Source organism: Colius striatus, chromosome 3, assembly GCF_028858725.1.
Source record: "Colius striatus isolate bColStr4 chromosome 3, bColStr4.1.hap1, whole genome shotgun sequence".
In the NCBI taxonomy this organism is placed as follows: Eukaryota; Metazoa; Chordata; class Aves; order Coliiformes; family Coliidae; genus Colius; species Colius striatus.
Genome location: NC_084761.1, coordinates 42,463,799 through 42,475,887, shown reverse-complemented (window position 1 = coordinate 42,475,887; position 12,089 = coordinate 42,463,799). Strand labels below are relative to the sequence as shown.

Genomic DNA, 12,089 nt, shown 5'->3' with positions numbered 1-12,089 from the left:
AATTTATATGCCTGCAACAGGGCTGGGGCCAAGTGTGGGCAAAAATGACCCTGGGGAAGATCTGAAAAAGGACAGCCAAATTTGGCTCCCATTCTTTCCCAGTTCCTGAAGACTCAACTTCTGGGAGGAACACTTGTTGGGAGAGCCCAGACACACTTCTGCAAGCACAACAGAGTTGATATTTGAACCAGCTGATCATGTTTTGCGGCTCATTTATCCTTTTCGTATAAATTTTTGTTTCCTGCAGGCTCCTTGCTGCCTGGAAATTCAGTTTCCCATTGTTTCCTCCAAGAAGACACTTAAAGATCTTGATCACTGCAACAGAACATTAAAGTCAATAGCTGTATTAAGCAGTGACCATGCTGGGTGGCATAGCCACCATAGCCTATGAGTGTCAGTTCTGGAAATCCAGTGAATTTGATGAAAGGTCAATTGGGGCTCTGCTAAAAGAACTTCAGTGATACTCTTTGAATTCCATTTTTTATTTTTAAAAATGCCTGATAGTAGTCCAGCTCAGCAATAATCGGCAAACACTTGAACTGCTGCTATTATTCATTGTAAATCAACCATTAGAGGTCAAAATCAGATTCATCTTGGGATTCCTTCCCACACAGCACAATACTACACTAAGACTTGACCATATGCAGCATTACTGGTGGCCTATCTGGATGGGTGCATATTTAGGAACAAATTTTTCCCCACAAAATCTATTATTACATTCACAAATATTAGTGGATTACGGCTTTGCACAAAGAGGCACTGGTCTTTTTTGGACCCTAAAAAAGAAAGACACACACTCTCAAGAAAAATAACTACTTTGTTAATATCCTAGAAAATGCATCAGTGAGATACAAGATCTTACATTCCTTCTGACACTGGAACCCCAAGATGATCTGTGATTAGGGCATGGCACGCTGCCCAAGCTGCCCATCAGGGGCGACGTCCACCTACATTTAGAGTTTTTAAACATCAACTGGATGTTTAAACAAAAGTATGTGGCTTCACCTCAAGAGAAAGACAAGGGCGTGCTGATGGTGTCACTACTGGTGCCAAGGTGTCACCTCCAGACTCTTCTTTTATGATTAGTCAGCTGAGGGTACACCATGGCAAGGAATATGGGCAGTACAGCATGGTCCTGAAGGCCTATAATACGTGCAGTACAGTATGTTTACACCTGCTCAAGGTAACTAGTACATGTACCATGAGCTCCTCGACAGACATGGATCTTCCCATAAGGTCCATGAAGACTTAAGAAAAGCTGTAGCAGCACATCCAGTTGGAAGTACAACAGAAGTACATGCATCTACCACTGGAGATAAGTCAGTTTTGTATCAGTTTGGAAGCTAAATAAAAGCTAAGGCCAAAGAGACATATTAGTATATGTGCAGCAGAACTTAGAAACTCTTCTGTTTCTACTGACACACTTATAGCTCTGTGTTATAAAACATGGGTAACTGAATTAACATCCAACTAGTGGTCTGCACTGAGAAGGGAGGACCTGGTGTCTGTGGTCCTCTGGGTGAGCTTTAGCACTGGCAACAAGCCCCAGGAAGACCAGGATGACCATGGAGCCAGCGCCCTCTCACCCTGTGCACTGAGATGGTCTAATTGCCATGGCAATGTTTATCACAACTAGGTTTTGAAAACCACAAAGCCCCGGCTCTTTCCCATCTCATAATAATGAAAAAAACATTTTTTTCACTTCTATGATCCTGAATTACAGTCAGGGAAGGTGCAGAATTACCACATTTGATAGCATGACTGCAGTTTAGCTTGGCTGGACGTCTGTAAATATTTGCTAACCAGTTTGGGTAGTGATGAACCACCTCAAACTTCCTCATACTGAACCACCTAGCTGTTAAGAAAAGACTTCAGGGTTATACAACAGAAACACTCTCACAGTGAGGTTAGACTGCATTCCCATCTCCTTCCCTCTGCAGCTACTTCAGCAGTGGTGTACAGAGCAGCCAACCTGGGCCTGAGTAAGGGAAGGCAGAGGAAGTATGATGAGCTGTACAACAATCTGCAGTGCTGTCCTGGCTGCCCAGGGCATCAGGATAGATATCCACTCTGCATGCTTCTGCCCCTTCAGTCCCATAAAGTCTGGGCTTGCAGCTCTCAGCACAGACAGATAGCAAAGCACACACTGGAGAAATCCATACATAGGTATGGCTACTCGAGTGAGGTCCTGTGCAAAGGCCCCACATGAGCGATCCTGCAGCCTCATGCCATGAGGGAGGTGCAAACCCCCCACTTCAAAGCACTGCAGTGGGAATCCCTCACATCAGAGGCAGGAAAGGTCTGCCTTGCAATAGTCCAGGCATGGAGCTCCAAAGGAACCAAGAGCAGTGCAAGACAACATCTCGGTGCAGGGGAAAAGCACTGCAACAGAGTGCTGTTCAGCTGCCAACTGAACACAGGCTACATGGGCTGGCATGGGGGGAAGGTCTGGATTTAAGAGCAGTATATACTTTGTGGAAAGGCAGACAGGCAGCTGTTTAGTTCTGGATCAAATACAGCCAAGATTTCAAAGTAATGGTTTGACTTCAGTTCCAATTCAAGTGAAAAAGACTAGTCTGAATGAGAAAGCAGGTCAGGTCTGAGCTCTGTTTGACTCCCTTCTTCCTGGGCAAGATACTCTATATATTTACACTAAGTATCATTCAATTTTTCTTATTATTACTGAAAATATTTTTTGTGCCTTCAGTCAATCTATTGAGGTCACTAGTTGCATTATACCACAAGATAGGTCACTTTTAACAGCTTTCTAATTGAGTTCAGCATTATTTGCAATGATGGTAAATGGTTTTCCTGCAGTATACAGCTTTGTACTGGCACTGGCAGACACAAGAAGATTTGACTGCACACATGATATGAACTGTGGAGAGCAGCTGGAAGCAGTTTCAGACAGGAAGGATGCAGTACTATGATCTCCTATCAGAGGTAAGCACAATACTGAATAATGATTAGGCTGGCTTTGAAATAATTTCTCTGTTTTGACATCCGCTGACAACTTTTCATAAGTTTTTGCATCCAAAGGACTTTGAATTTTCCTCTCTTTGCTGCATATTAATGGTTAAAGGATTGATTAGTCCAGGTGATATAGTTATAAAGGTGTTGCAGAGGTATGTATTCTGAAGATAATCTGTTTAACTGCATTAGACTGGTATTAACTAGCTTCCTACCAAAGTTTTTATGATGGATTTTCCTGAAAGGTTCATGACTACAGTGTGGTTCCTGGGCTGGTGACACAAAGCAATGGCAGTCTCACAGTACTCAAATATCTCTGATGCAGTTTTGAACGAGGGAGTCTAATATCAAACGAGCATTTTTTAAAGACAGAGTCTTGGAGTTTTTCTGGAGCACTGCTACTTTTCATCACTATTATCTAAAAAAAACCTAAAAAGAGCAGAATGACAACAAAAAAACTTAACCTTGAAACTAAAAATATCTAAAATCCCCAAAAATAATTCAGTAGCAGACTTGCATTCAATAACTTCAGTGTTAGTACATTCACATGTTTGTCTTCAATTCTGTTCTGCAGGGTAACACAGTAGACATAAAGACAGGGCTGCCAAATCCTCCACATTTTTCTGGCATTTCTGTTTCTCACAGTTGTCTCCCACCTTCCTACATTTTCAGACTTCAAGGACTAAGTACTATCTCTACAGAATACAACTCCATGTTTCTCAGTCAAAAATTGCCAGCTCTTTCCCTCAAAAGTGAGGCAGGGGAATTTTCTGGAGAACCTATAAAATGCTCTGCTCAGACTGAGGGTTACAACAAGAAAGAGAGTTAAGAGTTTGAGGCTACAGGCGGAAGCTGTGAGGCAGATCTTCCAGGACACCAGCACAGAGGTGGCCATATCATGAGGCAAGGAGATGGACAGATGCAGATGGCATGATGGACGAGACAAAAGAGAAAGGATGAATGGTAAGCACGGCAGCAAATCAGAGGAGCTGGTGGCCAAGAGATAGATTTGAAGCTGGAGCAGCACTGAAGGGAGTGAGACTTTAATTTCTTTCTCCACTGAAGGCCCTGGAGGGATGCTTCTTGTACCCATGGCCACACCAATGGGCTCAAGCTACCCATGCTGAACACAGAGCTTTAGACAGTTTCCTGCAAAAATCCTACAACAGGGAGAGATAGTATTATCATACCATGGACTGGAGCCCATGGGTTATGTTTGTCCCTCTTTACTATGTAATCCACACACAGGTGATGTGTTTTATCAAGGATGGATGAAGGTTTAGGCACTGATGTGCTCTTTGGAAGATGAAATCCTTTACTAGGTCTGCCCTATGACAAAAGAATGGAGATAGGAATGAAGAAGTGTAACTAAGAAAAGTGGGGCGGAAACTGAGGCTGACGATGGAAGACAGAGAAAATCAACTCCACCAGGAACAGAGCTCCATCTTGTTTGCAGACAGGGAGTCCAACCCAGGAAAGCCAACTCAGGCATCAAGGGGCGACGAGGAGATATCAGCCATTGAGCCTCAGGCAGAAAAACACAACATGGAAAGAGGCAACAAATAATTCAAAGCAACAGATGGCTAAGGAGTAAAAAATCCTGACTCCCTCAGAAGTAGTTATTTATAAAATGCTGAAAGTGTAGGAATTATAACAGTATCCTAAAATAAGGGGCCTCATGTGCAGCAGCGAGACATCCTGGTATCGCTGATGTAAAGTGAGATAGCCCTGAATACTGCAGTGCTGCTTAAGGAGATCATAGAATGGTAGGGTTGAAAGGGACCTTTAGAGATCATCTAGTCCAACTCCCCTGCAGAAGTAGGTCAACCTACATCAGGTCACATAGGAACATGTCCAGACGGGTCTTGAAGACCTCCAAGGAAGGAGACTCTACATTCTCCCTGGGCGGCCTGTTCCACTGCTTCATCACCCTCACAGTAAATTAGTTGTTTCTTATATTTAAATGGAACTTTTAGTGTTCCAGCTTCATCCCATTACCCCTTGTCCTGTTGCTAGCTACTATAAAAAAATGGATGCCTGACACCCACCCTTTAAATATTTATAAATGTTAATAAGATCTCCCCTCAGTCTCCTCTTTTCTAGACTAAACAGCCCCAGTTCCTGCAGCCTTTCCTCATATGAAAGATGTTCCAGTCCCCTGATCATCTTGGTGGCCCTGCGCTGGACTCTCCAGTCCTTCCCTGTTCCTCTTGAGCTGAGGAGCCCAGAACTGGACACAGGACTCCAGATGAGGCCTCACCAGGGCAGAGTAGAGGGGGAGAAGAACCTCCCTTGACCTGCTGGCCACACTCTTCTTGATGCATCCCAGAATGCCATTGGCCTTCTTGGACATGAGGGCACATCACTGGCTCATGGTTAGTTTGTTATCAATCAGGACTCCCAGATCTGTCTCTGCAGAGCTGCTCTTCAGCAGTTCGACCTCCAGCCTGTACTGGTGCAGGGTGTTGCTCCTTCCCAGATGCAGGACTCTGCACTTGTCCTTGTTGAACCTCCTGAGGTTCCTCTCTGCCCAACTCTCAAGCCAGTTGAGATCCCGCTGAATGGCAGCACAGCCTTCTGGGGAATCAGCCAGTCCTCCCAGTTTGGTGTTATCAGCGGACTTGCTGAGGGTATACTCTGTCCTCCCATCCAGGTCGTTGATGAAGATGTAGAACACTGGCCCCAGAACTGATCCCTGTGGAACTCCACTGGCCACAGGCCTCCAACTCGATTCTGTGCCATTGATCACCACCCTCTGGGCTCTGTCATTCAGCCAGCTCTTGATCCACCTCACTGTCCACTCATCCAATCCACACTGCCTGAGCTTTCTGATGAGGATGTTATGGGAGACAGTGTCAAAATGAGATGGTTTCAGCCTTGCTGTCATGTTTTCCTCTGAACATTGCTGCCTCAATCATTACCATAGAGTTCTCTGATGTTAATGAGTAAACGGAAACAGATTTACATGTGCTATAAAATGTAATATTCCCATAGGATTTTCTTAATCATTAAGCCTTATAGGAAAGCACAAAAGACAACCTTATCATAGATATTTTACCCATCCTCTGTCATGTAATACATGATCATCCTCATAAAAGCATTCAGTAGGGGAGTAGTAAAATGAAGCTGTGTTGGTGCCCTCTATACATTCTATAGTGGTTTTAAATCCTCTTTTTCATCAAATATGTTTATTTTGCACAGGTAGAACTCATTCTTAAATTTATTACCACTTCTTCATATGCTGTAAATGGAGCACAACAAGTAAAAAACCCAAACCATTGCACTTGGCAGAGCAGAGTGCTTCTCACAAGTAAACAGGCAATTTAAAGCTTCCAATATTTTTCTTTTGGCTTTCTTCATCATCATTTTACTGACTTTGAAAAATAGATTTTACTGAGGGGAAAAAAAAAAAAAGGATGCTTAGTAAAAGCAAAGGGACTTTTCTTTCTGGTTTCTCGCAGCTTTCAACACCAACCACCACTTGTGTTTATAATCTGTACTCCTAACTTTAGAGTCTAATTAAAGTGTTTTAACCTGAAGTAGTGTAAATCACACAATGTACATGTGTCTATGGTTCAAAAGCAGTGACTGGTAGCCTTGGCAAAGTTACTTTCTCTTTGGTGCTTATTTGAAAACCATATATCCTGTATGTATAAAAAAAGGGTGTGAAAATGCTTCTCAGTCTCTCAGTGTTTCTACCTCAGAAATACTGTCGATACAAACCTTTCTCTCTTCCCAGATAGGGAATTTTGACAGAACCAGCAAGAAGAGATCCAACGTGTGGATATGCCAGATCTGCATATGAAAATATAACCTGTACTCCTGGCTTGGATTTGAGTCTTTGTAGCTGTTTCCTGTTGGTCGTTGCAGCCTTAATAATGCAGAGAGAAGGACATTCAGAAGAGGAAAACCTGTCTGATACACACATGTCAACACAGTCAGATTTATTTCTCAATATCCTCTGACATTTATATTTAGAGCAGCAACACTGACAGTCATACACATGGGTAGGTGACTCACTGATGATAGCCTTTGACGTAACAGGCTATCAGAGAGTAAACAGAGATGTATTTCATACCAATCATCTGATCCTTTGATTTCTAAAGCCTGTCTCTCAAAAGACCTTTTAAACTTTCTCATGACAGGTACTGATGGATATGCAGGTCTATACTCCCTTCAAGACCAGGGCAGGTCCCAAGCAACCCCTCTCTGCTGAGAGCAAAGAAAGGGGAGGGCCCTGGGAACACATCCCCCAAAGGGACTGCTATTCCCATACATCTGCTATTTCTCTGGGATACTGTTCCTGTCACCCACTTCATGTCACTACTGACACACAGTACCTGTATCATCAGCACAACTGCTTAACCCACAGAAAGGAAGGAAACATAAGAGCTGGGAGGCTGCCAGGGGGACTGCTGCTGGAACTGTACCAGGCTTGACTTGGCCAAAAAGGACTGAGAAGGACTTATGTGTGCACTCCTTGCTCCATGAGTGCTAATGGCTGACCCGAGGCATAGTCTGAAGCCCAGATCTCTCTTATCGCCCAGGTTGCTGTAGGAAGAGTGAGAGTTGCAGGGCCAACTACCTCTTCCTACCGAAACCTGGGCAATAAGAGGGATCTGGGCTTCAGACTATGCCTCAGGTCAGAGCCTCCTGTGCAAGAGCAGAGCCTCTCTCAATCAAGCCTCCTCCAATATCGCATTCCATCAGACACAGGAGCAGGAAAGCACTCCCAGGTCATGTCACTGGCACCGGAGGCAACAGCCCTAAAATTACAGAGGAGAAACAAGGGCATAGCAGTTTGGAGGCACAGGGTAAGGTGGCTTATGTCCTGCTCCTCCCTGATGGTTGCATTTGTTCTGTTGAAATGTGTTTGCCAGTAGTTTTGCCACACTCATACTTGTAGAATAGATGTGTTACAGACTATTAGCCATAAACTAAAATGTAGGCAGCTAGGGACAAAACAACAGCAGCAAATTTTTCTTGCTCTTCCTTTGTAGTGGGAAAATGCAAAAGAAGTGTTAAGGGTGAAAAAATTAGTGTTAAAATCCAGGGACATTTTTTTTTTCAGATAGAAGAGGCAAACTCAGCTATGAAGTATATGAAGTCTCTTGTTCTTTATAAACTTCATATAGTCTTAATGGAACAAACCAAAAACCCATAAGCTAAAATCCCAAATATAAGCAACACTGTAAGAGAAAATTGCCCCTCAGATGGAAAGCGAAAAAACCCCCAAAATCACAACATCCTAAACTTTGGGTGTTGAAACTAGCTTACCAAAATTTGTTATCACTGAAGACAAATCAGCTTCCTCTCTGGCTCTGCCTCAGATTTCCTCCACTTTTAAATTATGCTTTGAAAGGAGAGATGATAGTTTGCTTGCAGTGACGACAGCTGTGTCTGAGTTTCTAACTCACACAGAATACAGAGTAAGTGGCAGCCTGGTGGGCTGGATTGCCAGGGTGAGCCCCATCGTACCCTCCAACCCAGCTGGCAGCCCAGGTTCAGTCTGCACTGCAGCCTGCATCACCCCATCTTCAATGTCTATACTCATCCTCAGGGATGGCCAGCATCTGACCTCACTCTTACTGACACTGATCATGAGTAACAACAATTTTTGCACCTCCACCTCCCACCCAAGATTTACGTCAACTGATCATGAGTAACAACAATTTTTGCACCTCCACCTCCCACCCAAGATTTACGTCACGCAAACTAAGAATTGAATCTAGACCCAGAAGAGTCACAGGACCCTACAAGCAAAATGATGACCATCCCAGTCCCTGTTAATAGTCTTCATAGCAGGTGAGCATAGTCAGAGATGATCCTTCTCTACTGAGGCCTCTGCTGAATCCATTTCTATCACTCTGACAACATACCTAGTTCTTAATACAAAGACTTGGGGTTATGTTATAAAAGTAGGGTGTCCTGCTGTCCCCTTGGACCCACCATTGGTTTCTCCAGGCTTTGCTGGGGCTTTCAGCCAATCGGTGGAGAGACAAGAGAGAGCAAGGAAGATAATACAGGTCATGTGTATCGCAGTTCTGAAAAGCTGTAGTACTTTCACTTTTACTTTCATCAATGTAAATTTAAACCACTGGCCTCCACAGTAAAAACCTAGAGCTAGTAAACAACTGCAACTGAACTTAGGGACTACTAACCTACATCTTTCCCACCTGAAGTCATAATCTTTGCACCCACATGTCACCTGGAAGTGATTAACGAAGATGCTAGTGAGGTATGTCATGCAGACATAGCATAAAAATAACTAGATCTCCATACCACCTTACTCATTTATCTGTTTTATCTAATCAAATCAATCAATTGTTATGTCATCTAAGGAGTTTACTTTTAAAGGCGTACATTAGCCTAAGGCCTTCAGATCCAGGAAGATCCCTGAAGCAACTCACAAATGTTATTTATATAGATAACTGCTGCTTTTTTCACTGCTTTGGGGAGAAGTATTTATTTATTTAACAAGACACAGGGCAACACTGCAAGTGACATATCAATAATAATGCTTTACTAAAGCTACTCTTGCCCTTGCATCTGCAGGGAAGCCTATGCATACCTGTGGCGTGGTCAAGCCTCTCTGCCGTTGCAAATGGAGTCTTGGAAATAATATCTGTTGGATCTCAGAAAATATTTAAGTAGAAAAACAGCAGCTATTCAAAGTGAAACATGGAAAATGCAGGCATTGCAACCAAGCAGTCTGTTGCTTTTCTACCTATCCACCCTAAAAGGCATTCTAGCAGATGTTGCTGTGTTCCAGCCTTCTGCAATACCATGTCAGAAAACTAGTTGCTACAACTGCCAGTGGATTGCAAAACATAAACAAACAAAAACCATTCTGACTTTCCTGAGAGCGTCTCCAGCCAAAAATGATACACAAGATTCTCCCATGGAGCAGAGCACAATCTTACAAAACGGGCAGCCAAAAGTCATGTACAAATAAGCCCTTACAGCTAGGGCTTGGTGACCACCTTATAGAAAGGATTACTTCGTAACTCTTTCAAAGCATTGGAAAACATTACATTATTTCCTGGAGGAAACCAAACTGGGGAGACATCTGAAAAGCATAATAAATTGGAATATACACTTACCACCCTTCTCCTTCCCATCTAGAGATCTAAAACCTTAAAGACAGATTGGAGCAAGCCAAGAATGACATCCTGTAGCCTAGGTCTGATTGAAAGGGGATATTGGTACGAGCGACATGGCAGTAATGTAATTGCAGAATAAAATGTCTTTCTTTCAAACACTGTAAATGCTCCTGTGCCATGTGAAAGAGAAGTAAGTGAAGTGAGAGAATGATTTTTCTTAGTGAAAAGATCTGGAGAACTGCCTGCTCTGACTGGTCCCACAATACTTTTTGACACATGACGTCAAGGACTGCTTGATGTATCTCATAAAACCTTCGAGAACATCTGATCTTTATCTAGCGCTGAGAGACTGAGTGACAAAGGATGCTAATGGAAACACTGCAGTGAACTTGGACCTAAGTCTTGATTGATAGGAAACTAGCAAAATCCAGAAAAAAATGGGACACTCTTGCTATAATCTTTTCAGCCTATTCTCTAAAACAAAAAGCCTTGCCAAACAGTCGTTTTCTTTCTTAATCAACTGGGAAGCAGGTCAGGACAACTACAAAGGTGTTTCAACAGTGCTCAAAGCTTGCAACAGGGTGCAGTTCGGAGAAATTCGGAGACAGGTTTACATGACATTACCTCCTTACAACACAGTGCTTTGCAGCTTGCCCAACAGATCCAAAGAAGGCAGCCCTATGATTAAGCTGGCTATGTTATCATTATCAAATGGCATTTTCATGAACTAAACCTTGCCACTGCTAAAGTCAGAATTTTATGCTTTTCATTCCCAGCAGAGGCTTCAATCCCCAGACAATCTTGTTAATAAATTTTCCAGTCCTTTCAATCCATTCAGCTTCTTTGTTAAAACCAGAATTGCTCTAAAGAAGTACCTTTAAAGTAGATCCTTTCAAAGACAAAGGAAAAGGAAGAGGCACACTGGCCTGAATCCAATTAAAGTTATTTGAGGAGAGAATGTAAAACACCACAAAAAAATGCTGCAAGTCATAAACCAGTAGAAGTAATTTTCCAATAGTTTTCAGGATCCAATGTGGACAATATTTAAGAGGCAGGATGACATTCCTAAACCTGTAGTGGAAATGAAGACGAGACAGAGTAACGTATCAAGCACTGTACAGCATTCGTTCCTCAACTAAACAGCACAGCCCCCATGCTTTTTGGACGTTTCCTGCAGACAAGTCACTTGCAGCCCTGAACTAGCCTGAAACAATTGGAATAAGGCAGCAGGAGTGGCACAAGGCAGTACAAAGTACACAGCATTAATGTGGCTTATCTCTATCCTGTCAGCAGTATGTTTGTGACAGCTTGTTCTGGCTTTCCACCCCTGCCTACAGCTTCACGCTTGGCACAGGCACCCTCATCTCTCTGGAGAGGTGGCAGGACCTGCCAGCTCTCCGTAACTAAAGAGTCTGGGTCCTTCTTTATGCTTCTAGCCATGAGGGCTCAGCTGACTGCATCCTGCAGTCACCTAATTAGATGGGATACTAAACCGCTTAGCAGTACTTCACTTTCCATCATGGTATAAAGAGCCCAGGTTGCTAAAGGATTAGTGAGTATAACATTAAAGTGTCATATATACACAAAGAGTTACCTGTCCTAGACTATACTAAATCTTGGCCACAGGGGATCTCTTAAAAAACAGATGAAAAAAGGGAAGAAATCATGGACAAACAAGGCAATGAATCTGGACTAGAGTGGAAGTGGCTGCATATATGACACTGAGAGGAAGATGAGCATTACCAGGAGCAAGCAGTAACTAACATTTAGCTCTTCTGGACAAGCAGATAAACAGAGCAAAGCAAGAGCACAAATATGAATCAATTTTTAAACAATTCAAATACAACAACAGCCAGAATGTAATGGCAGCAGTCGCTAAGGGGCAAAAGGGAGAAGCAAATTACTGCAAATGAATAGGTAAGTCTCTTAGCACGTCAGTGATACTGTTTCAGATTTTTTTAAAACCAAAAGTAGCCTCCCATGAAGGCATAGAAATTAAATCAATGATCTGACCTT

The 12,089-nt window shown here is 42.9% G+C and overlaps 1 protein-coding gene across 1 annotated transcript in view; it reads right to left on the bottom strand.

Annotated features, from left to right (window-relative positions):
- Window positions 1-12,089, bottom strand: part of ELOVL6 (ELOVL fatty acid elongase 6) — a 79,855-nt gene that overhangs the window by 27,540 nt on the left and 40,226 nt on the right. The gene's annotated exons all lie outside the window — the stretch shown is intronic.